Source organism: Hetaerina americana, unplaced genomic scaffold, assembly GCF_022747635.1.
Source record: "Hetaerina americana unplaced genomic scaffold, ioHetAmer1.1.p SCAF_4, whole genome shotgun sequence".
Lineage (NCBI taxonomy): Eukaryota > Metazoa > Arthropoda > Insecta > Odonata > Calopterygidae > Hetaerina > Hetaerina americana.
The window spans coordinates 42,108,126-42,136,108 of NW_027286985.1; the positions used below are offsets into that span (position 1 = coordinate 42,108,126).

The following is a 27,983-nucleotide window of genomic DNA, read 5'->3' on the forward strand; positions in this document are numbered from 1 at the left end:
TCGATATCTATGTTCTCTGCTAAGTAGTTACGACATACTGAAATTTTATCAGAATAGAAGTGGAACATACTTTTCCTGATTGGTTTCGGATTTGCATTGGAGGCGCGAAACGTATATATCACAATTTACTGAATTATTTCGTCCTGAAACCCTGAGATACATTATACTAAATAGATACACTACTTAAATACAAACCTAATTATGATTTCAAAAACACAATTTTTTCAACTGACTACACATAAACGTGGAAAAAGTCCGTACAGGTCGCATTATGCCCTGCCTCGTTTATCAAACAGAATAAATAGATACGAATATGAGTTATTTCGGACAATTTAGAGATGAATTTAACCGCTACCATTTAACTAGTTATTTTATTAAAAACATTCAATGGATGGAAATCCGTTCGACGAGACCTGCTGTAATTGACGAACTGCTATGAGAACCACATATCACAATGATAGGATAAGTAGGCCATTGCAATCATTAAAAATACAAATAGCATCTATAGAAGATTTGACATTTAGAAATATGTACTAAGAGGACGAACGAATCACTGCTGTCTTGCTCGGTGTTATGTGAAATGGGTCAGTTTTAAGTAGTACATCCATTGTAAAATCGAAAATAAATTCTAACATTTCTTACTTCACTCAATTATAAGCAAATACCGAAACATAAGGAAAACGGTAAAACTATCAGATTATCTTAAATGATATGCCATATCTAAAGAAATTGTTGTCAACACTGAAATTCTGAATTATAATAGAAAGGTTATTTGAAAATCTACATAATAATTTTTAGCACGGTTGTGAATGAAATGCTACCAATGGAGTTAAATAAACATTTCTGCACATCGCTACGTACTATTCTATCCCTCACAAGTGTCTCACATGTTTCATTTAATTAACTAGATAAAATCGTGATGGGGGATATTTCACCAACGGATGATTGGCTATTAAGATTTTATCTGTAAGAATCCCTGGAAACTGTTTGAACTGGCGCTTCGCTTTTTCGCATGACCCCACACTCTTCCTCACGGGATAGCAACTGTGAACTTTTTACGCTTCCCACTCCGCGAAAAATCAGTGGAATAGCGAAATCAGCGAAAAAGAGAAATATGAAAAGATCATTACACCGTGCAGGGAGAGGGGAATGTCACGGAATGCTGTGGCCACCAATATACCGTTCGCCGCCACGGTCGCCTCTGCCTGCCTCTTCGGGGGGGACGAAAGCGACTCTTTTGGATTCCTTATCATGCATTTCGAAACGGGACCTTTCTCGTAACTCGTCTGACTTTTAGAGGGTTCCCATGGGAGAAACTAAACTCGCAACCCCACACGAGTTCCAAAAGTACGGATATAAAAAGGGAGCGGGTCTTGGCAGCGCACGTTTTGCTTTGTGACCGAGAGGTATTATTCTTCCGACTCAGAATGCAATCTCGATCGCGGCGATGGGAGCGACGCTATTCGACGTTATTAGGATATCGAGCTTCATCAATCACCGATATGGTTATTCCACGCGGGCTCTATGTGGAAGGGAGGATGAGGGAGGGGTTCTTCACTGACCAACGGCGGGCGCCAGAAAACCATCGCTCTTTCAACCTTCTAGGCGCAGAAGCACAGGATTTTGTGAGTGATTGGATTCATGCATATTTCCCTGTGGACGGAGGTGGTGGTGGAAAAGGGCGAAGAGGGTGGAGAGAGGGGGGGATGGGCGTGAAAACACTGAATGCTATTAGCATGTTACCCTCCCTAATAATAAAGTGACATTACGATACAATGAAGAATCAGCGGACTTAGAAACATCATTCCCACGAACGATTATGGATTAGATTACTAATTACTGAAACCGCCCGCTAAATAATTTTAACGCATAAAAGCAGTTAGGTATCGTTCAAAAACTACCTTTGATAGTTCGATCGACAATTACGATGGTTCTTCGTAGTTATTTCTACTAAAACTCTCACTGGACTGGGAGTAATAGTCAGCGGCTGGCACTGGAATACCGACCGGAAGGTTGGTGTTCTCTCAAGGGTAACGCCCCGGGACACTCTCCGCTTTAAACAAGCTGTGTGATTTTTCGACTACCAGATCTTCTTGGTAAACTTTAAGCGGCACAAGGAAAGGAACTGGCCTCCTTACCCTGACGTGTACATTCCAAACGCCTTAGAACTATTTAAATGAAAGAAGTAAATTGGAAATAAAGAACGCTCTGGAATCATTTAGATGAAGAAATAACTTTAAAAATGCCTTACAACTACGTTAGATCTACACTAACCTATGAAACGAGCATTCGAATTGATAACTGTGATTTGAGATCTTATTGTACGAGTAAATATTGGGAACGTTACAAGCAGCTCGTATCGCACGCTGAGAGTACTTAAGAAGCTGCCCCGATTCTGGTAAATAATGTACGTTAATCGTTGTACTTGAACAACTTAGCAGTTATTCCCTAACACTTAGATGAATTGCGTGCGCCTGGTGTGGAATTATTTCCAGCTAAGCATCCAAATGGTAGCTAGTAGCTGTAGATAATCATAATAACATTTTATGGCATGCAAATACACCAAATTACGCATATTTAAACTGATATGCTTACTGCAACATGAAAAAACAATATGCACCACACAAAAAACCTAGCCTGTGATGGTGGAGGAAAACACACCTGGCCGCGAAAGGGTTGCGGGAGGATCGGGAGAGCATGCGGCGGTGTAGTGGGGGAGGAAGATAAGGGAGAGGGATCCTGAATGCGAAGAAACGGGAGGGGGCAATCGATACCGCGGAGGGAAAACGCTGCGTGAATCGCGCTTCTGGCTGGAGCACGCGGCCAACTCCCGCACCCACTGCACCCCACCCCTCGCTTCCACGCTCCTCGTGTGTGAACAATAAGTCCGGAACAAAAGTGTACCGCGACGTTTGTGGGGGGAACTCTGCTTTTCATCCTAATCCGAGGAGAAAGGGAGGGAGGGAGGATAAGGAGCGGCGGCGGGAACAATCCGAAAGCAGTAGGGACAGAGCTTGTGAGTTGATTTCCTTTTGGCGGATCGACGTCATCCACCGGGAGTGCGAAACATAAAAGAAAAATAAATATTCTCTCAACCGAGTGAGTCACTCCTTCCCATTGCAATACACGGCGGGCGGGCGCAGGGGGCTGGTATTACATTTACTCACCGGATTTACCGTCGCGTGGTATGTCGTAAATATGCGACCGGTCCGTGCACTTTTGCTGTCAAAAGAACCATATTTTTCTGTAACAAATGATGCCCGTGAATGGTTTCTGAAACTGCTCAGGATTAAATACAGTCATATTCTGCATTTATATGCAATGAATTACAGTGTTTCTTTCGTAGCAACTGATTTTCAACAATGTCGTTTTCTGTCATGAAAATTTTATGTTTTTGGAAAGAGAGGATATAAAACAATCGCCATTGGAAATGCTGTCATTTTAGCCACTAGACTTCGTGACTCCGCCTATGCTTAAAAGGAATTCAGTGATGACCGTTAATCTGTTTACAAGGTTATTATTAGTGTAGGTGCAAGATGAAGGACAATTACTATAAATGTCTACAACATTCACCTAAAGGCCTATCGGTTACTCATTTCAAATGCAGATTGTGAAATGCCCTTGGTAAAGTAAAGCTATAGTGTTGGGAGTAAAGTAAAGAAGTACTAAAAATATTATATATAACAATTATGTGAGCAAAGAGATGGCATACGATACCTTAACAATATCGATAAAAAGTATTTCATATTGATTTAAAATTATCAAATTCAATCCTTCAAAACTTTTTCCCAACCACTTCAAGATCAATTAGAAAAAAACAACTATTTATAAATTAGCATGCCGCATAAGAATAATTGTAGCTAAAGAAATCCGACTGGGGCCATAAAGTTTGACGTTACTCTCTCAGTTTTAAGCTTCCTGATAAAACTTTTATAAATTTGCATATTAGGAGAATACGCTTGGAAGCGTGAAATGTAAGTTAATTTATATTCGCATATCAGGATGCAAACAAATTTGCGTTAGAGTTACTTCTCCTTATGTAAATAAGTATCAGCTAAACCTAGCATTGGTGTGGTTCGTGAACTGATTGGTATATGAGATACGGCAAAGTGCAAATCTCTCACAGAAGTATACAGTTCAGACACACAACAAGGTCTCCAGTTAATATAAGCTATGGTAACGGGAAATGACTGCCTCAAAATGCACGAGAATATTGTGAGTTGAGAAGGGCCAAGTAACATGTACGTAGTGCACATTATGTAAAAAAGCATGAAGAAAATTAGCTGCTATACCAAAAACTGTATGAGATACTAACAAAAGTTTATTCGTATTTAATAAAGCATTTAATAAAGAATAACGGCAGAAAAACGTTGAAACCTTAACCCAACGAGCAACAATGAACACGAAAATCCGTAAATTTGGTAAATACGAGTAACATTCATCACTTCAAAATGCTTCAATCATGCTTTTAGACAAAAAGTATGAGTAACATTTGAGATTAAATTTGAATTAACCATTGAAATACATTTTTTTTAAGGTAATCTACCGTTTAAGGTAGGTTTTTGGATGGGCACAACTGCCAAACAAATATTTTATTACTCCTAACAAAACACAAAATCCATCATCCTACTCTATATCAGGTCCCTCTTCATCTCTGAGCACTTTCTTCCTCCCTTCATCCCGTCCAACATCCCTATCCTGTTTCTTCCCTTTCATCGTTTGCCCAACATTCTACCCTCTATCACAGTCTTCAACAACACACTGCCGGTCAACACCCCCTTCATACACTTTTCCTGCCTCCATAGGATTGCTCCCAACAAACCCCTCTCTTCGCCCACCATACCAAGTACTTCCTCATTTGTTTTCTTCTCTGTCCATTTCACCTTCTCCATTCTTCTCCACACCCACATTTCAAAAGCCTCCAATCTACGTCTATCCTCCTGCTTCAATGACCACGTTTCCGCACCGTACGTAGCTACGCTCCATATCAAAGTTAATGTTAATAAATTATCCCTTAATTATTTGCATTGACTTTCTAAGAAACCACGAAAGAAACGTGCGCAGAAGATAGATAACGACCGATAAATAGTCAAAACCATATGTTAAACATTGAGACCCATTAACATGAACGAAAAAAAAGTCTAGCACCTGATGAGTAAATACATTTTTGAATTAACGCACATGTAAATTATTACATACGCAAAAACTTATTACCACCATACTTAACAGCAGATTGTTAGGTACGGTGTGCATAAGGCACAACACATCTTTCGTTTTGATTGGCGATCCAAGTATTCAAAATTTAGTAAATTATCTAATACTTGCCCCATTTTTAAACAAAATATATTTTCTGCTGACTGATAATCCAATTACTACAATTAATCCTTAACCTGATGGTCAGTTGCGATGATCAAAGATACTGCAAGAAATATTCCAAGATCGATAGCCCATAGGTGTCACACTCAACGCTACGCTAATATAAACATACAACCCTATCATTTGAGACCTCTCAATTTAGGAGAGTTTTCAGCGAAATAGGTGGAGGAGCAGAGGCTGGGGACATGCTGACGTAACCCCGGGGACTGCAGGCAATCCGACTTAAAATGGTAGTTAATTTCCTACACTCTCCGTTCACCCACCTCGACCTAACGCGGTGATCGCACCTTGGCCCACTTCGCCGGGCGCTTGAGGTGAATCTCTCCCCTCACCCGTCTCCGGATGGACTCTTGCTGCCCCTTTCCTCCCCCTCCCAACCGCGAGGCGAAAGGGCTCCAGAGACACACGAGGAGGAATGGCAGGTGGGCAGCGGTGGACCGGCCAGGAGCCTCGAGGGCGGACGGGGTTCTCGGCTTGGAATGGCGCGCACCCGTCCGCCGAAGGGAAAATTTCCGCCGTGACTTCGACCCCGCCCACTCGCGGCCGTGATCCCCGCAAAACGAAGGCACCGACCAATCGCGCAAGCATGGCCAGGCCGGGTGCAGGCGTGGAGGAAAGTGATGAGACTGCTCAACACGCCTCTCCGGTGCAGACCGTAACGACTTGAGATGTCCGAGATACGGAAAAAGCAATTCCCATACACTATTACCACCACGGTAATCAACCCGAAGGTTGGTTTGATGGGTGGGGGAGTAATGGAGATAGACTAGCGACTAAGCACTCTACCTGGCGCTAAGGAGCCTTCCTTAAACTACGTGATGCTTTTGGAGAAGAGATTGTGGAAGGCTGTGCTGCCATTCCATTTCGTTTCCTCGCGGAAGTGGAGGGGTCAGGAGCCTTATGAAAGGTTTAAAATTAAATTATTTCAGCCGTTCTTTATGAAGGAAGAAGTTTAATTATCCCTTATCATTAAAGAACACATTGTTCAGAATCAAGCTAATGCATCTGTCGCTAAGATGTTTTCAATCTACTAAAAGTTTTAAAAAATGTTTCACTTCACCATATGGTTTCTGATAACAATAAAATAAAAACTTGACATTCGCAGAGTGTACTTTCCATCAGTAAAAACACGTAATTGATGCGATAGGTGGAAAATCACGGTGGAAAATGCCTTTGTCAAGCCTATATTTGCTTTTTTATTTCTTAAGAAAAAGTGATTGACTTATATATTCATGATATCGCCTATAGTTGTGTGAGATGAAAAATGGGAGGGAGAAACATTTTGCGGATCCTTAATAAAAATAGGACGGGCAAATAAAACTCGAAAATGAGCTTACGTGACTTTAAATTTTTTTGAGGAATAAGTTTATGTCTTTTCTTCAAGTTTGATCCCCAACACCGCTGACTATTTCACACTTAAGCACAGAATAGGAGGTGGATGACGAAAAAAAGAATCGCCGTTTGTATCCAGAATTCAGAGTTGAATAACTTTTATCGAGGCCGACTAAGAATCCAGTAATTTAATAAGTATTTATGACTTAAAATAAGAAATCATAAATTTAATTATATTGCAACATATTGGATCGATCCTACAATATATGCAGTAAGTGAACGAGTGAAAAAAGTTGCAGTCTCACCGCTACCGGAATATTTTTAGCTGCTGTAATTGGCAACATTATCTGGAGTTAGAAGTAACTGTTTTCAATCTTGTAACCAGCCATTGAAGTAATCAAAAGGCCCCCAGGATGAGGAACAATCAATCCTCTCAAAACAAAATTTGGAGCCACCGCACTTTATCAATGAAAAAAAGTTAAAATAAAAATTTTTATTCCTATTCATTAACTAGAATGATATTCTTGGTTATGATATAGGAACCTCATTTTCCTGGCCTCATGTAAAGGGAACTCGAGGACTCTTGAATTGCATCTAGAATTTCAAAAAATGCGCAGCCAACTATTTAGGTTGAAATGTAAAAACATCGGAAGGCAGTGACTCGTAGTTTATGAATGTAATTGAGTCGAATTTGAGACAATCAATCTTGAACCGAAATATTAACTTTAATTGCGCGCAATACTTAATTTGATTTCCGTACCGAAATATCATATTTAATTATCGTACGTATTATATGCTCCCAGAGAATAAAATTATGAATGTGTAGTGCTCATGGAATATCATCGGCGTAACACGTGAAATACGTTTTTATCCAAGACCCTCAATGGTTTTGGGTCACAACGAAAATTCTACCTTTGAAACCATTTGCATTATAAAGCACACTGATCTCAATGTCACATGGGATGGGCACATCGTAGAAAAAAGTGTGAGAGCATGAATGACCCAGAGTAAACCATGAGAGATTCGGAGATTTTATGCACTTTCCGGAAGAAGGGACATTCTCCCAGGCGGCGTGCGATGACATTAAGTAAAAACTGGTGCAAACCACATTGAAGTCCTCGGCAGGGCCGGATGCTTGCTACTTCTGATTTTAATCGTAAATTTAATAAGAGTTATATACGCTCACTGAAATCATTTCTTAGAGTGTAAATAGATTAAAATACACAAGCAAAAGTGTTTCAAAAAATCGTTTCAGGCGTAACTTTGTGGAATAGTTCCATGATGAATAGTGTCAAAAATATAATTTTGTTAATTCACATGATATATAAACTTGATTGCGACCTAGATTTCACTGCGGTGCAGCATCATTAGCTTGATACCAGATGATGCTGCACCGCACTGAAACCTGGATCGCATTCAAGTTTATTTCTCACGTGGATTTACGATGTTTTGTTTTTGGTATTACTCTTCAAACAAAAATAAAACAAATTAAATGAAATGATAGAAGAAAGCATACAACATGAACAATAAATCTCACTTAAATCCAAATGGTACACCGAAGACGACCGAAAAGGACGGTTTTTCAAATATTTGTAAGAGTAACTGTTACCCACCTGGCAATATGGGTCGAAAGCGTTCTGCAAAATTTATTATGAGCCAGAATCTGAAACTATAACACATTCAATACAGCCTCCCATTTCATGATGGTTCGTGGCAGGTGCATGAAGAGATTATGGAACACTCACGACGGATATTATGGAATGAAAGAAAAAGGCTTAAATTTGAAAAATATAGCTCGCGCATATAAGGAGTGAAAAATGAAAGAGATGAGCTTGAACTACACACGTGGCTGGCTGCGTGAGCCTGCGGGTGAAAAGGGCACCCATTTGTAAAATAAAACACGGCGGATATTTACGATCTGCCCACAATAAAAGGTTGGTCTCTTTTATTTTTCCTTTTTTGACCTCCGATTATGCGAATGGAAGAGCGATCCCATATATATATCTTCCTGTCTCAAACCTCTCTCTGCTCTTCTCTAGCCTCTACCCTACCGATGACATGGGCTCCGCGATGACATACCGGCCTTATCTATGGAAGATACTTTAGACCTTTAAAAATCCGAGCAGCTTTTAATCCGTCCATTCGTTTTAAACCTCATGGTGCGTGGAGCACAGCACACTTCTAACGGAATCTAAAGACAGTGACATTCTTTAATCACCATTTATAAGAAATCCATTCCCAGTGGTATGCAAAAACTGAGTGGCAGTAAACTTCCTAATTGATAATCTAACTCGAGTGAATGTAAACGGTGGCTTCTGGGGGTTGGGAGTTACTTCTACACTAACCAGATCTACATATACCATTTCGTACGCAAAGGACCAATATGCTAATTCTCGTGTACACCTGCATGCACTCTGAAAATTATGATATATGACATGCATAGTCGTTCGATAAACGCCTTAATATTCCTTTCTTCGAACTATTATCAACATAACGCGATACGTAATAATTTATTAAGGGCATCTTGAGCATTAACGTTTCATTTATACAGAATATGTCGTTATAGAGGTAATTTTGATAGCGTCAAGAAGGAAAGAAATTTTATTTCGTGTAGAAGTCCATGAGAATCTTAAGTATTAGAATCGGTTATATTTTTGTGGCGTTCAACCTTGACCGTTAATCGTTTCATTAACCAATTGAAATGCGCCTTTACAAAGAATCAGAAAAATAATAAAAAATCTCATTTAAAACCTAAGAAAGAAACTGCATAGAAAAAATCTCATTGCCAGTTAATTCTTCACGACTAACTTATCAGAAATAGCGTTCGCTAGACTATACTTTCCCGAACGAATGATGGAAATCGTAGGGTAACATGCTAGACCATTGCTAAGAAAAATACAAGTACGTCAACGACTCTTAGAAACTCATAATTGCTTTCCGGTAGCTTTGCCTCAAGAGCGGCTTTCAGAATCAAATAAATAAATGGAAAATATTTAACATCACCACAATCGCCCTTTGGAATGATACGAAAAAATCAATAGCGCACATCTTTTAGAGAAATAAATGGAATCTAAACAAAGAATACAATTCGACAGCATATTTATTAGGCAATCTACTATTACACTATCATTTGCCGGCCTCGGTGGCGGCGGGGTAACGTCCTCGTCTGCCAATCCATGGGTCGCGGGTTCGATTCCCGCCTGGGTGGGTTTCTTCCACCTAGGGCTTGGGTGTTTGTAATCGTCTCCATTGTTATTCTTTGTTAATAGTCCGATGTGAAGGCCAGAGTGCTGTTTTCGGACTAAGGCTAAATAAATAAACTAATAAAACGGTGACCATGGCCGTGAAAGACAGTCAGTAAAACAATTACGTAGAATTTCACTGCTTGGAGTTCGTGAATACTTAAAGTTAATCAGATCAAAAAGAGGGCTATCGTCAAAGAAATCAAAGGCATGGGAAGTATAAAAATACTTATTTCAGGCTATGCTCATGCACAAAATTTAACACAGAATACACAAATTCCTTTGCCATGCTCAAATCTCGATCCGGATCAACAAGACTCTGAAAGTAGTCACGAGGATCGAAGCACACTAAGGTCGAGCTCCTCTCATCTATGCACGGAGCGACGTGAGAGACAATGCAGCAACAGACCGCAAACGTTGTAGGGGCACGATTAACTCTTGAAAGGGCATGGAAAATGTTTCCCTAGTACTCTACGCTTCACCTAACGGTTATTTTCGTGACCGGGCGTGGGATTTTCCATACTGAAAGAGATGAGATTGCCGCATAATGCGAGTAGCGAAAGGTAAACAATCCTCTTTGAGCGAGTGCTTGCATATATCTTTATGCATTAGGCTACGGACAGGGCTGGTTTCTACGGAGTCACAGTCTCGTCCGCGATATCAGGGGAGTGTATCTAATATGCTGGGCTTTCTCGAATACGGTTATTTTCGCTCGACCTTGCTTACACCTCCACCACAGGGTCGAAGAGCAAAAACGATAATCCAGCGGGTTATTAAAGTATTGCTAAATTACCGCGAAAATTGTCCACAGCATACATTCACCGAGGAAGTTAATGCATGGAATTACAAACTGAATGCACGAAGCGCAAAATAAATTCTACTTCAAATCAAGAGTGTCCCGCAAACGAAATATTTTTCCAATAAGTTACAACGCACCCGTGAAGCCTTCTGAACTGGGAGTCGGCTTATTCCAAGCATTCATTACTGCTTGGAATACGCCGACTCTTGCTCCATTTCTATTGATCGACCGCGTTGTTACGCTGTGCATGGTTCGTCTGTCAAGCGCGGTTGGTTTCGCGGAATCTGGAGCTTCCACGAAATCGCAAGATATTTCTCTTCCGACGAAAGAAAGGACAATTCCGACAAATAAGTTTAGCAATTGGTTCCGAGAATCGGAAGAAAATTCTAGATACGGACAGCAGAAAAAGTTCTGAATCCCCGACACTTCGCACTCGGGACTCCTTCGCACATCTCCATTATCCTGGGTTAGCAGTCAAGATTTTTTTGCACGACAACTTCTTATATTTGGACAAATATTGTCATGTGAAGTCGGAAAACAATTTTGTCTACGGTCGAGGTTGCAATAACTGCAACGACTTTTTATCTCACGATGAAAGGCGGTAAACACTAGAATCATATCTAAGCGCTCAGTAGTTTTTCTCCTTACGATTCTGGATAAAAACTCTAAAATATTACCAACGCAATTTAGCAGAATTTTCCAGACGATTAAGGTAGCAAATAATAGGATGTTTTACATATGAAATCAAGCGTTTTTTTACAGTTAGTATGCCAAACACAAGAAAATGAGCTGTTGTTTTTCCTCAGTATTAAGGCGTTAAACACTACAATCATAATTATAAACTTCAAAGTTTTTTATTAACACTTTAACCTATAGTTTCTTACCTACGCACCCAGAAATTGCTTCTTTGCGATTGACGCGGTAAACACATTTTACCGACGGAATCTGGAATTGTTGGAAAGTTTTTTCCAACAATTCAGCGGTAAACACAAGAATGTTACCCACGCACTCCGTATGATTTGTGACATCACTTATCGTGAATTCTTTCAAAAACGACAAAGGTCGCGAGGGTCTCAAGACACTTCCAAGGTGCGAATTCAGCGACCCCCGTTGGCCGGAAATGGATAGGTGACGAGGCTAACGAGGAGGAGGAATGTAAGGCGGGGGGGGGGGGGCTCGCAGCCGGGGAAGCGGACAAGAGAGGTAGGGAGTCATCGGTCACGGACGGGAAAATGAGGGGAGAGGGTGTGATGAGCGAAAGGAGTCATTCGTACCGGACAAAATCCGCCGCGAGAATACCGCAAGGGAAGAGCCCTTATGCCACCCACCGACGGAACCCTTCCTCGTCACGCCTCGCTGCCAACGCATGAGAAGGTAAACACGCGATGATACTGATTCTCCGCGACGCGGTTTGCAAGGAGCATAGGAATGACGGGAGGGACGAAAAAAATACATCATTCCCGCAAGAACAACGTGAAGGTCGGCAACGGTGGAAAAAAGCAAACTTAAAAAAACCAAGAACAAATGTCCAAACTGACACATTCTAAGGAAGCAGTCAATGGATAATGTCCAACGTCCAATGCTCGCGAGCTTTTGAGGTGGTGGTGGGCTTTCATTTCCCTCAGAATATTAAATTACAGTGGCCTCAGAATAAATTATGCTAATTAGCGCATTAATATTACCTGGACAGAGGAGAAAACGCTTTTCAGCTGGCGCTATTTGAATGGTCGCTGGAGGATCGTAGGCAAAGGTCGTCGGTTCGAACCCTCCTTACGGCCTAGGACGTTCGGTTTCAATACTCAGGCATTAGGTACCCCGTGCACAGTTAAACATCTAAGGGCACTTCGAGGTAACGGGTCCACGACAATGCGGAAAACATGAACAGGGTTCACCGAACAAAAAATATGACTGATGAACGCAGATATCCTCGAGTGTGTGGCATCGAGTCGCGTTACACGAAGATGAACCTTCCCGCACTCGGGGAAACGGAACAGAGAAGCCCATTAAAATTTTGAAAGTCGGCGTAGAAGGGGGGAAAAAAGTGTAAAAAATAATACCGGCGAGACATGCCGACAAACAGAAACGTTTAATGCACCAATGGGGAAGGCAAGACTGAAACGATTCACGCTAAAGTAAGATGAGTCGATGGAATAAAGGATAACGGGATAGGTGGGTATACCTCGAAGGGGGCAAAGCGAGGGGAGTTTGCCTGAGAATTTGAGAAAGTTGTTACACGGCAGTGGATAAACGCAGCCAAGAGAGTCCAGCAAATCTGTTGGAAGGAAGGAATTATTTTGGAAGAATTGAAGCGGACAGTTAGAAGGCATGTTTAGACGCTCCGGCACACGTTTCATCCGGATCAGTCTCGAGGCGTGACTAATCCATTTCCCTTCACTACACACAATCTCTTAGATGAATGATTTGCATCACCACCGGTTTCGCATCATCGCCCTTACCTCAGAACATCTATTCCCTTTTAGATGGCGCGCTCACACCCCTCGAGTCTCATTCTCGCGAGAAGACATCCTCTTGGCCAACACTTATCGGTCTCGATCATCTTAAGGCCACGATTGCTCTGTAAAAGTGTTGGGTAATCGCGAAGAAAAAATAGTGCATGGACACTCCACTGGGGCTGCGATCTCTTGAGGGAATCCCACTTGTATGCACACATTCGGTTCACAATAGCAGTTGCATTCGAACGATAATTTTTACCAATGGTAACTGCTCATAGTAAAATATTATTATTATCAGGTTGCCCATAATGCAGGGAAATCCTTATTTCAAAGTATCAGACTTTGTGAATAAATGAGTATAAAAGATCGTACATTTTTACTGATATAGTAGCCAACTACAGGTTCAAACTAATATGGGTGGCGCCGGTATGGGTGACACCCAACGAACGCGAAGGAAAGAAAGGTTTTCACGCCACCCATAACCATTTTCTCTAAGTTTCCACTCAACTAATCTAAAACGTCTTGTAAAAATAGTCGCTGATATAATATACAAAACTCAAGTCATCGACTGCTTAAGAGATAATAATAATAAGCAATATTATAACGGTTTCGGCTAGATTTGTGAAATTCTTGGCATTTCATATTACTGCACACCAAGTCATAACTTACATGACACAAAATATATTTAGACCCCAAACTGCATATTAAAATAATTAATTCTGAGCTCCGTATACCCTCTGCTATTCTTAATTCAATCCAAAATGCCTAAACCTCCCCTCCCTCTGTGTCGCCTCCCCTTTATTACTGCCTTCAGCATCCCATTAACTCTCAGTATCTCCTGCTTCCTCCTGTCATGCTTTCAAATTTTTTCTCAACGGCCACCTCTCCTTCCCTACCATGTCCAGAGCTTCACCGTCTGCTCTCCTTTCAGTACATTTTTTTTCTAATCTTCGCCACACCCATACCTCCAAGGCCTCCAAATCTACGCTTACCCTCTTGCTTCGAAGACCAAGTTTCAGTGCTATCCTAACTTGAAATTTATATGTGATAAGGCATCGAAGAGATTTTTTCTCACCTTAAGTCTCCAGAGGCAAATCAAAAGATCTTTTCTTTTAAAAAAGGGTCCATATCGATTAAAAATAATTATTGCCCATGGAGCTAAGTGAATGTTTCAGCAGGCTGCCAGGGATATTGGATGGAAATTCGGAACGAAAATAAGATCGTTTCAGCAATTAACATGATCGAACTTAAGATGAGAGTGAACGGAGGAATACAGGACAGAGAGGTCACTTTCAATTAACTCCACGGACCTTAGATGCGCCTAAGTGGCGGTATCACCATTTGAATAAAAACAAGGAACTAAACGACATCTGCTAAAGGACCTCCAAATATCACCTACATTTCTCGAGAGAGAAAAGTATGAGGCAAAAGTGTGTTAAGTGGAACGGTATTTCTGTTGCCGGGTCTCAAATGGGCGGAAAGATTGATGAACAAGGAAGTATGCAAATGGGAAAAGGCCACATGGAGGATGAATGGGAAACAGGAGAACCTCAGGGAATGATACAACTCGCGACATAATGGATGCGTTAGTAATGTAACAGACAGAAAATTAGAAATGGAAGTCACACGAGAACATTAAAGGACAATAGGGAAACCAAATAAAGAGGGATGCAAGGCGAAAGAGCTATTAATACAAACGATAAGTTACATTAGGTGGGGTGGGGAATGGAAGGCTACAGTCAATCATTCTTCGGGTTGAATGAATGAAATCTTATTGCTAACTGGGCCAAGTCTACGAATCAGGTATTAAATAAACATCCTGTCCTTGCTTTTGGATTTGAGTGCAATTACCTTCACTACCGAAGAAACTCGCAGTCACGTGGCCCATCCGTCATGGAAAGAGATCTAACCTTGAATTACTTCCAACTACCCCAGCGTTCTTCATATCGGGTGAAATTAAGTACACAGCTGAAAATTAATTTAGCTACACGACATTTTCCACATAAATAGGATTGCCTCGTGTTTTCAGACCAATGCGCCTATGGATTCGTCCTGAGGACGCCTACGCGACGATAAGTAGATAACAACAGAAGAGTGTAAAGATTTCTTGGTTTTCAGAATAAAAAATTTAAAAACTCATTTAAAATGAACTTTCATAAATCTAAGCTGAATGAAATGAGACATTTTTCTTAAGTTTATCCACATTCGCGTTTTTTTCCTGCTCCAAAAACCAAATATTAGGAAACTTTGCATTAGAATATTTACAATATTTTGGACTGACGAGCATTTAAAATCACAATGATACATAGAGAAGTAATTTAGAACGAAAATCGGGTACTTAATAATTCATCAAATGATATTTTTCTCAGACTTCCGAATTCTTCTTGCTACCAATGCGCTCCCCCAAGATACCGATCTATTGCCTACCATTATGTTTCCCAGAAGTTAACACTAAACTAAGGTATAAGGTTGGACTCAAACCTGCTACTTTTAGTTAACGCACGGGCACGTAATCACCAGATTAATTCGGCCGGCACGTTAAAAAATCAGACCAGGTGCGCTTGATAAGATCTTGAGCACAGAAGTCCGGGGATAGCCTAAAATTGGAGAGCTGGCGATGTATCGAAAAAAGGAAGGGCTCTCGATGCGCAAGGCGATTAATGGGGGATGGGACGGTGAGCGGATGCAGGAGGAAAGAGGCGAGGAAGAAGCGGGGGCCGCTCGGACGTGGGCAGGAGCACGAAATTGCGAAGATGACGGACTACATGACTCAGGAAATATTCTAGGGATCGAGCGAAACTATCACATATCGAAGAGTCACCTGAAGACCTGAAGACGCCGGAAAAGCGGACGTCACCGTATCGCTGGGATAGGAGGGCCAGGACGTGCAGCAAATGCTTAAGAGGGCGAAGCCACGGAAGATGCTCCGTCTGACAGCAAATTAGGATCAACCCCAAAAATCTCTCAATTTGTAAAAGGAAAACCTTATCACCAAAGATTCCTTATCTTCTTTCTTTGATTGTTTCTTGATTTCTTTCAGTTTCCTCGAACTGACTCAAAAGCAAAAATTACTTTCCAAATTCAAAAAGAACACTGTCATCCTCTGTCTACACCTTACCGCAAACATACGCAAGAGCGAGTGGCAGTAGATAGTATTCGGACAGCAGCAAAGAATAAGGAGATTTAGTAGTGAGTAATTGCGATGTGTTTTAGAGTTAATGAATGTATTAATGTTTCGCTAATATTATGTTGTGATCGTGAGGTGTGTAGGAGTTGAAAATCAAATCATGAATTCATATGCTCTCATTTTGTTGCTGCTATTTTCTAACCAATGGATCCGCTACGGACCTTATATTATTATCTAGGTCCCGCATGTAATATTGTAGGACTGATATCTTCAAAAGTGGGTTTAATTTACCATTGAGCCTTCATTCTCCCCAATATGTCATTTAAATTTTGAAATAAAAATGCCACGCTTAATTTTCTCTACAGATGTTATTGGCGAAATTGGCGACGATTCCCTGAATTATTTTCGATTTCTGACTCAATTTCTCTGGAATGGATCCTAAATGCCCGCGAAAAGTTTGATGCAGAGACTAGCTAACGAGATATACGAGAATTCTATCGTCACTTTTTCATTGATAAAGTTTCCAAATATGCCTTTCACAAATATTAGCTCCCATAGAGCGTAACCGCGTCCCTCGAGGAATGTCGATTCGATAGTGACACCCAAGTATTTCAATGGATCGATAACTCTCATTTTAATTCCAAGTGTTCCAGTTTTAGACTAACCGAGCACCTTCGAGTTCGCCTTTTTCTCTTATCAATACGCTCTTTATGTGGATATTCATTACGGGCCTTATTAAGTGCGTAATTCCTGGTTGCTGTGGAAATATTTTTTAAGTATTTGGAATTTTCTGTGATAGGCGTTTGCAGAATATTTTAACTAAGCAATAGAATATGGGGAAGGAATCACAGTAATTCCACAAGATAATTCGTCATAATCGCACCCTGGGTTCGACTTAGAGCATCATCGTCGGGTTTATCCTGAAGATAATGCTAGAGATTGAAACCAAGGTCATGCTATAATGACTTATCTCGATTCCTTATCCTTATTTTGAAAGATTTCCACCGAGTAAAGTCAGGTACAGTCTTTTTGAGTTTAAATAAAGTGAAACAACATCTCCCATTCCTACGAAACAACCCATTGGCTCATAAGAACATTTTAAAGCCGTTCGCACGACACTGGCGAAATAAAAAAAGCAATCTATTCAATACAGGAGTAGCTGGTCATCATGCCAAGCAATGATATCATGGCATCGATAGACTTACCTTCCGCACACCTGTTCGGTGCCCCCAGTTTCGGTAGATCATTCAGACCCTCCACGACCTGGTCCGTGGACCTACGACGCGCGCTCGAGCGACCACTGAATATGCAACAGCCCCCCCGCTCGACACGGTGGGCCAACGCCCTTAGGGCTGCCCGATGACGGGAGGGTGGAGAGGCTTCATCACCCAATTATTCAATACCGTCCAAGTGGAAGTATAACGGTTCCGGTTTTCGCGTGCTTCTTTCTGCGAAGATCGCCTATTTTAGACCGTCTTCATTGGGAGGGAAATGCCTTGCTAATTATCCCATCCATTCTCAATCGACCTACAAACGGGTGAGAACAGGCATGTTTAGACACCCAATCGACGTTTCAATTAATTGTAAATGCACGATCAATCGATCCACCCAGATAATACGTTTTTTTTAGGGGGAAACCTGTCAAAATTAACGTTTCCGCTGCAGCCAACGCACCACTACGAATTCTGCGAGACTTGAACGATGATAACACTCAAACCCACTGCTATCAATCGTACTTGATGACTTGAAAAAAAGTGAAAACATTCAGGTGTACGGGGGGATACTTGTTTCGTTTAAATACATTGTCTATGAGAGAGAGCAATTCTAACGTTTGGTTCGAGCGGGTTTGTTTCAATAATATGATGACCAGGTAAATGACAATGAGGTTAATTTCAACGTGATCAAACTTTAACAAAAATATCGAACGCAAAATTTAAGGCGTTTGTGGCTCTCGGCTTCCATCCACTTCTTCATTCGCTCCTCCCTCAGCCACTCCTGAACTGAATATCCTCCTTCGATGGCGCTAACGAACTCAAGTCGTCGAGGAACTTCCAAAGTAATTGCTACAGCGTACTCAAATCGACAGGTGACAACTTCCGCTCGGAAAGCTACCAAATTCGGAATATCCACACGTCTTAATAATTACCGATGTTGCATTAAAATGACGAATAGAGTCGTGAACTTGGTTCAAACACAACAGGAAAAATTTCATTCCGAATCTCTGGTTGCGTAGACTCGTCTGTTACTGTATTGCTGATGAGTCTGTACTCATCAGCAATAGTGCCTACTATGGCTAACTTCAATAAAAATGTCATATACCATCAAATAATGGGTCGTAAGTTTTGATAACAAGCGTAGTAATTTAAACATGATTTAAAGATATAAGTAATAGTAGCAGGCTCCAAGTTGTGGGAATTATGATACTTGTACTGATTTATTATGAAACTGCACTAAAACGGTTTGTGTGCAATAGGTCCCCGTAAAAATATTACAATTTTATAATTCCACAAATTGATTTAGCGAACTATAAAAAAATATGTTTTTTAATTCTTACATCGTGCATTTTTAGGAACATGAATCTGCGAAATAGAATAGCATGTTTTAAACTCACGCCACTTTATGCCGTCCATTCGCTTTCTCGTGCCCCCTTTATCGCCAAAGGATTTTTCTCCGATTCTTTTTCCCCGACTACAACTAACGGGAATCAAAATTGAAAAGATAATTTCAAGAATTAAACTCCATTTTCCGACCGGAATATCCCACCCATAGAATAAACATTGTGTTGCCAGTATGAGAAATGGCATTAACAGTCAATGGGCTACGATACACTCTTGCAATCTAGGTGTAATATACGTACATTGACATGGCCGGAATGGGGAAAGGACAAAACAATGTGCGCTGCTTCGGACTTGCCAATAACATTACAACAATGCCCAGTGAGTGAGAGTTCCAAGTTTAGCAACCTAAGTGAGATCGGAGCGCCCAGGCGGGGAGCGATATCTGATAACGTGACATTGGCCTTCACTCCATTTCTCTGGATTCCTAAGGGTGCATTTGGAAAAATTCTCACGGGGTGGCGTGACCAAATATCCGAAATATGTTACCTTATCCGATGGAATGATCTCTAACGGTCGATCAAGGGAAACTTCTGCTCGGCGTCAGTTGCTGGGGGAGACATTCGCTAATCCATAAATTGAAAAAAATGACAGCAAATCAAACTCCTGAAGAAGCACGCTTGCCATGCTTAAAGTTCAAGGCCGACAACGGCTGAAAAACCGGAGCACAAATGAATACGGGAAAGTTTAACAGACGATTAGTATCACAGTTGAATAGAAACTGCCAATTGAACCAATAAATTTGATTTTTGCTGGATTTAATGGGATTTGAAGTTCTTCTGTGACGTTTCCGGAGCGTTTAGGGGTAATAACATAGGTTAGGCTATTTGTATTCCCTGAACTAACAATTACTTTCGATTTAATGTTGATAGTTGACTGTTCCATTGATATATCTGGTGGTTTTAAAAGTTAACGTCAAATTTATTTTATATCATTATTATAAACCAATGAAAATACGCCATTAAATGATTATATATACACATACACGTTCTATGATCATCCTTTGGAATACTTAAACACTGATGCTAAAATATAGCTCTTTAAGGCCAGCACATGCCAATTCAAACAGTTCGATGAATTGATAAACCTGTCAAGAACGTATTTCGCTAATGCAAGCAATAAACAAGAATTCATACGAGATCTATTTGTGAAGATACCAATAAACCACATTATATATAATATATGTAAACAGCATAACAAAAAAACTTTATACATCCGTCGATATTTCAGCTAAACATGTTTTCTGGTATTTTGACACTTGATAAAGATTCTTCATTGAATAATTACGTACTTGAAAATCCACCAATGGGATTTCATTATCAATAATTTTATTATCACTTATACATAAATGCAGATCATCTTTGATGGTCAACACGTAATTGTGATGTATCTTTGTCAAAGGGAGAATGAAGGGCTCTTTTATATAAAAGTACCTTTTCCTGTTTTTTTCAACATACAGCTCACAATGGAAAAAACGTGCGAGGAACGACCTAAACGATCTCACGGCCTCATGTGGCACCGATGACATTAAATATACAATAATCGCATAAAGTACTCACATATACAGTCCTCAGATAGCTTCAGGTCGACACAAGTATCATTCAGCCACAAACTCCAACATGGTCAGGGCCCCGCCTGAAAAACAATTAAGACAAAAACTTAGGTATATCACTCATAGATATCTTGGAGGAAAAGCTAGAGTATTTGTAGCACCTGCACTACATGAGAACTAACGTGATCTCTTCTGGGAAATCGGAATTCACGCTATGCCGACTCTAATGGTCGTGTGGGATGGTAACAAGTGGCTTGGGTAATCCGAATATGCATAGCGGGTTCGAATTCCGTTCCAGGTATGGATGTCGTGTTGTTTTGGCAAAGATTTTATTTGCTACGCCATCGGGTGTAATTTGTAACTGTTCCATAACGGCGAGAAACGCGCTAGTAGTTTTCCGCTTAATTAATGAGTAGAAGAATTGAGAACTCGTTTATTAAAAGGCTCTTTCCACCTTGACTTTACACTTCCATATGCTGGTCACGGCAAAGATCGCTTTAAAAACCCCAATTTAAAAAAAGGAAACAATCACTTTACTTCTCATATAACAATCAAAATGTAAGTAACATTCATGTTCAAGACTATTACCAAAGTGATTCTTTCAACGAAGTTTTTATCTTATCATCCTATATTTAAATTCAGAATCAGTAAAACAACAAACAACATAAATCTATTGCAACCACTGTGGTTATTCAATGAATTAAAAAAGTCCTAAACTTAAAATACACTTTAAATGTTAGTGGCCAACGGAGTCTTTGTCTGTGACTGGCCCCAGGAAAATCTTCCGAAATTATTTTCCAAGTGAAATTTCCGTCCGTTCCAATGAGCAATTGTTCATGTAATTACCCACCTATAACAAGCCTCTTCCCGCATATGTTTCTATCTGAGTCAAATGATGCTGCATAGTTTAAAATGATTCACTTATTTATTAACCCATTTGAATTCACATAATAGATCACTTTTATAACTCGAAGTTGAAGAACATACACGTACAATTCTTCATTATAAAACTAGTCCAATTATATTGCATAATTACAAATGCTTCAACTGTCAAAATGTTTAAACTGCACTCAATAAATGACTCCTAAGGGTTTTTTTCTTCTGAAATATCCCATTATACCCTTTCCCCTTGTTGCATCTTCGTCATAAAAATAAAGCGGTGAAAAAGACGCTATTCCTTCTTTCCCCACTCTGATGATTGGGTAGGCAAGTCATTGGGTTATCTGGACACATTGACCAAGGCAATAAAAACAATGTAATCCCCCAGGGATTAGTGCACCGGAAAGGTACCATAGGAGTCACAAAAAAAAGAATGCGCCCACTACACCGTGCAAGAACTGAAGAGGGCAAAATTCACTGAACATCTAAATACAGCTAAATTCACATCTGCTTAAAGGCGTTATTCATGTTGAGATATTTTCCTCGCCGTCCAAAGTCAATTGTACCCTCAGAATTACCATTTAATTAATAGAGGGTCAAATTTAAAAGCACGCCAGGGACCCTGTCTTGCAAGGGATCAGTGCCCTACGACGTGGGTGGATGGAGCCTCAAAGACCGCAACAAGTTTAAAAACATTATTATTTTACTGCTCCTAGTAGGAGTGAAGTGGAACATATTTTGCATCAGGAAATACTTGAAAATTTATAACGGGAACAAAATTACACGTTTTATACGAACGGCACAGCAATGCGCAGGGAAATAACATCTCCGAAGAATGTGAACCACGCGATACGGACAAATCTGACGAGTTAAAAAACGATGAGGGTTTCAATTAAATTATTTTAAATGTATCGCGAAGAACTTTTAAATCTTAGAGAAGGAAAAACACGCAATTACTTTAAAAATAGGTACGACTGAAATCAGTAAAGCACTTAGCCACCCGATCTCATACTAAACCTTTTCACGAGAAACGCACCTACACGGGAGTACGAAAAAGACTTACATGCATCGTAAATGCACGAGGCTTCGACAGACGGGGGCAGGTAAATGCTATGAAAAAGTATACGTATAATACCTATTTTTACATATCATTTGGGTCACACTTAGAAAAAACGGAAGAATTTTGGATCCATTTTAGCTAATATTAATCGATGAACCAGCTTAACTAAAACAAGATCAGTCAGATTTTTGAAAAAAAAGTTACAAGGTACTACACATAGTAGAATATGAACATGGGTCCAAATTAACTAAACTTAATAACTACAATTGATCCCGTCACGCAGTACGAAGGACCCAGAGTGGCATCAAGGAAGGTACAGGGCTCTCTGGTTGACTTTCGTTTTCTAGAAATTTTTATACTCACTAAACCAGACCGTCAGATTAGAGCACTGAGAATAAATAAGATAAACAAAATCACGCACGTGCAGATTTAAATACTCGTTCTTTCATCGTTCTATTCGCGATTACAATAATTCAAAGGTTGAAACTTTCGTGAAAAAGGCCTTGTTACCAAATACTATTCCTAAGAAATCCACCACAAGAGCATAAATTAACGCCGGAGTTATACGCAATTCATAAATGGAGCAGGTGAGCGACGAAATATTAATGGCATGGATAATATTATATTCATCTATGTAACCTGACAAGTACACATTGACAAAAAAAGGTGGAGAGTGTAAACGATCAAAGTGAGAATGTTCGTGGAAGGAAGCACTTGATGGTGATGCGAAATTGGAATGCAGGGATGGGAAAAGGGAGAGATGGGAATGAGATAAGAGAAGAGTTTAACAGTGTGGGTAAAAGGGATGACCGACAATAACATTAGACTTCTGCATGAAAAAAGACGTGATACTAACACTTGATTTAAAACCCAACACAGCCGTACGTCAGGAGACAAAGTAAGACATTAATTGGTTTTTGCTATTATCAGATAAAAAATTAGGATTGCCGCCAAATAAATTTTGTTTTGTTTTATTTGGGGAGTAAATACGAACACACCTCAACCACTAAGGTCGACATAAAAAAATACATTTCTTTTGCTACTGCGATTTGGACTTGAAAATTTGAATTCCGCACCGTGAGCACATTTTAGACTAATCTTGATGACGCATGATAAGGGCAAGGTCATTTGAATGAATCGGGCAGTTTTATTACATCAATTAAAAATGAGGTTTTCATCTCGAGAACAACGAGCATATGCTATGTCTTCAAGATGGTAATCACGCCATAGAATAATGTCCGAGATACGATTTCAAGCGAAGGTGAGAAGTATCCGCCTGTAAGGTGGCATTACGAATTAAAAAACAAGCCCAAGCTGTGCCTTTTAACGGAAATCCAATCAGCAGTAAAAAGCACCTCAATGCTAACAATACGTGAATCTTTTAAAAACCAAGGGCACATCAGTGCATTTGTGTTTTCACATTCTTGCTTCCTATTCAGATTTGGTCGTCCACGCCCTCACACACGCTTGTCGCCGTATATCATATGCAAATCGTATCAATCAAGGCTCCATTTGAATTGTTCGATTCAATGCAGTTGTCGTAAATAATTTTTTTCGCGTAAAAATGTTCGGTAGAAAGAGAAAATCATGAAATCAAACAAGTGAAATGAATATGAAATATCATCAATATATGGTATTTATAAATTACTGAATTATGCACGTAAGTAATGAAACGGTACGTGCACATTGCGCTAAAATACCAAACTTTCATGCAAAATATCTTAACCATTGCCCGGTCAATGCAAAAGGCGAACAGATATTTTTTCCGAGGTATTATAATGAATGGCATTTGAAACACTCTTCGGTGGAGACGAAGGCTATGGACTGCTTCGTCCACAATTAAAACCCTGAATACGTAATTACTCAAAGCCTGGCAATTAATTCACTCATATAATCAGGAGCCGTCCTCGAAAAACCCGACGCAGTGACCCAGAAGTTAAATTAAATAAAATTCTGACCAAGGACCGATATTATTATTAATATCCTATTATTTATAACCGAGGGGGGATTGGTGGTATTTCAGTGGCTAGGACGTTGGGTCACTGTCCTACGGATGACGGTTCGACTTCGGGTGACTCCTCTGGGGACCATTAGGTTTACCCAAGCCATACTATATGAGTTTCCGAGTGCCAGGCCTTCCTGGGAAATCATAGGCGGCAAAGGAAAAGGAACTGGCCCCCTCTACACTGATGAGTGAATTTCGCACGCTGTTGGGCTTAGCATTGGATGACCTCTACCCTCAACTATCAAACCAACCTTCTGGTTGATTACTATGGTTTATAATCAATTCCATGAAGGGATTAAATTCATCAAATATTAGCGAACATGCTTGCACGCTACAACAATAGTTGGTCATCCCACGTCCCCGATCCCATACTATTATTAATCACGCTTAAGTCCCGCCCAGCGGGAAAATAGGGAACTCCATCACGTTGACGGGGAAGACTTCTAATTATCAATCGCACAAAAGCATTACGTTGGTGGCGAAGGCACGATTTCCATATAACGGAATGCCGATCGATAATTGACCAGCGGTAGGCGCTAAATCCGAGCCCTCTTCATTAAATGACCCCAACGACGAATGCTTGATGGAAAACATTCCCGCAAATCGACAGAGCAATATTTGGAAGGGCAGTTCCTTGAAACGCAGGCATCGAGAATATGGTAATTTCCGGTCCCCCAAAAAAAATCTTCGATCGCTTCGGCCCAATATCCTGCACAATTCCGATTTAATCTAAGCCTCAAAAATCCTTTCCTTTTCACTATGAATACATTTTGTTTTCTTCTTTTTTTTGAGGTATCAACAAAAACTCTCTCGGCTTCGTAACCAATTCCCAACGTAACTAGCGCGAGTATTGAAATGATTCGTCGCCGTGGACACGTAAGATTTATGACATTCGACCAGGACGTACGCACCCATGTTAAGATCGGGATTACAGCATGTATATAGAGCTTTACGCGCTGCAGTCGGACAACGACCTCAGTGGCGGGTCGAGAAAACTAAAACAGATGACTTACCGAACGCGCCGACAGTAACAAATCACGACCCCAGTCACGCAGTTTATTTTTAGAACGACTTCCAGTGATTGCGTCACTTAGCTGGAGAGGATTGCATCAAGTGATCTTTCATCCCCTACGTTCCCAGCTTGCTTCCCTAGATTCCCATAGCACTAAAATGTAGACGAGAGTGGGGAATAAACCTTGTTGACGGCTTCGATATCTACAACGGGCGAATAATCAGACGATTAGTACGTTTCTAATGCTATCGTTGCACCAAGTTAACATCATTATATCTTGAACTGCTGCAGAAGATCACTTCACATTAGTAGGATATGATGATTACATACGGTAACCGTCATCTCCTATTTTCGCGCGCCATTCTTCTCCAGATGCTTCGAAAAGTGAAGAAATCCGTCAGAGAGCCCGCCACCAGCTGTGCTTCTCCCGGATCGAGCGCTCATTCGTTGAGCCTCAAACGAAGGCACACCGTCGCCCACAAGCCGCACAAAGGGAAAAACGTTCACCCCCAAGTTTTTCTTAAGCGACGATTATTTTTTTTTGTTAACTTTCAATTTTCATTTACGATTATACCGATTCGAATGACGTAAGACAGAATCGACGAGACAAAATTCCCTAGATCGAGTTTAATGAAAGATTAAAGAATAGCGCCGCTGGTCTTTCTTCTTCCTTTTTTTTAATTTCCTCCACACTCGTTTGTGTTCTTCACAGCAGCATTCCTCTCCGTCGGTCACGCTTCACGTGCCCGCTCTTCACCCCGCCCCCTAACCCCGAAGACCTAACTGCCCGTAGACGCGCAATCAATCCCGTCAAAATCCTTGGAGAAGAGTCCTTCAGCGCCTTATCCACGAAGACAAGAATTTCTCTTCTCTCCACGGAGAGCGGCCTAAACTTCCTCGTTCGATCCATCCTGCACGGAAAGGTGGTGCACGGCATAAGAGAATCTTCGTGACGCAGACACTCCTCACGTGGAAGAGGACTGTGACATTCCGCGGAGTATTGACTGCAATGCGCGCATTGTTTCTGTGCGAGGTGCCTTCGCGTTCTTAAGTCTCTTGAATGTTTTCTCACAAACTACTCACACGAGACAGTTGAAAATTCTGTTATTTCTTCCTTTAGACGGAAACATTTTTCAAAACATCGACGCCAACGTCATTTGGTCGCCGAGAACAGGTCGCGGCGCTGTATGGGTCCCTTAGTCCCACTGTAGAATTGATGATGCTTCTTGGGTTCGTTTTCACACGAAGCTCAACCTTCTATGAGCTGTCACACCCACAAACACACCTTTTACATGCAGCATCATCACTGTATGCTTCACTCAATTGACGATGAATTTCAATGGGATTTAAACCAAGAAAGTTGACCAAACATATGATTGCACGCAGTTCTTGCACAATAAATGATACCATTTAAGTACCGAAAACGCCTCTCATTCTAGCGGTAGCTACACAAACCCAGTACATTGTACGATGCAGCAATATAGTCTAGTATTCATAAAGATTTCCCGCTTCAGACTTTTTTCTCTCTATTAATCTATTACATAAAACCAATTTTTTACTCCACACTTATTTTATTTGGTTCAAAATGCCTAACGCCATCATTTTTTAACATACCTAATATATTTTGTAATTACTATATCTCTCATTTCCATCTTAAACAATTTATAAATACACAAGCATTCCGTCCGCTCGACTCTATGCTCTCCATCTTTAATATTTAACTTTGTATAACAATGCCAAATGACATTTCTGTGCAGGGAATGCGAATAAATAAATGATGCAATTCACGTTCACGACCCAATTACAGCAAAAAATATGGTTCCCACCCGATAAAACAGACTTTAATCGCTGATTGTGAACTTAAAATCTCCTAAATATAAAATGCATCAGGAATTCAGCTTGGTGGCATTTGAACCCTTCCAAAATGCATGCATAATTGCCAATAATAGTATGGAAAAGTAGGTACGTTAAAAAAATGTATCTAAAATTTCCGCTCCCTATAATCATTTCACTACTATTCAGCGATGTAGAACTATCAATGGCCATCTCAGGATAACAAGAAACCAACGAGTGTGGTACGGAAGGAGCGTCCAAAGAAGTGAGCTACGAATGGCAGTAAATTAAAAATATTTTGATAACTTTATCCTCGTCACGAGATTGAAGCAAGAGATAAGTGCTTTATTTGCTTGTCAACGTCAACGGCTCCTGAATTGAGAACACTGAGGCAGCGGAGCAGAGGTTTTTGCATCCCTTCACCGAAGACCTGAGCAACTATTACCAGTCCAAATCGGAGTGTTCAATATACTATTTTTTACACGTAACCAGCGCTTTCCTAGGCTACTAAGGACACTGAAAATGCTGCACTAATGGTAGAGTGGAATCCATCCAACGATTTAATATCACCTTTAAGTTTCGATGAAGTTTTCGTATTGATATGTTGGTGACCTCTCAATCACTATCAGTTTCATCTCAAGGAGCCCAGAGCTACTTAGCGACGGCGGACCTCATGCCTACGTCACCGCCATGTTTTT

General features: G+C 40.5%; 1 protein-coding gene across 2 annotated transcripts in view; it reads right to left on the reverse strand.

Moving 5' to 3' along the window:
* LOC139692609 (WD repeat-containing protein 47) overlaps positions 1–27,983 on the reverse strand; it is a 467,176-nt gene that overhangs the window by 386,266 nt on the left and 52,927 nt on the right. For both annotated transcript variants that reach the window (XM_071590895.1, XM_071590896.1), the window contains exon 2: positions 20,504–20,579. The gene's annotated coding sequence lies outside the window, so the exon portion shown is untranslated. The remainder of the gene's footprint in view (positions 1–20,503; positions 20,580–27,983) is intronic.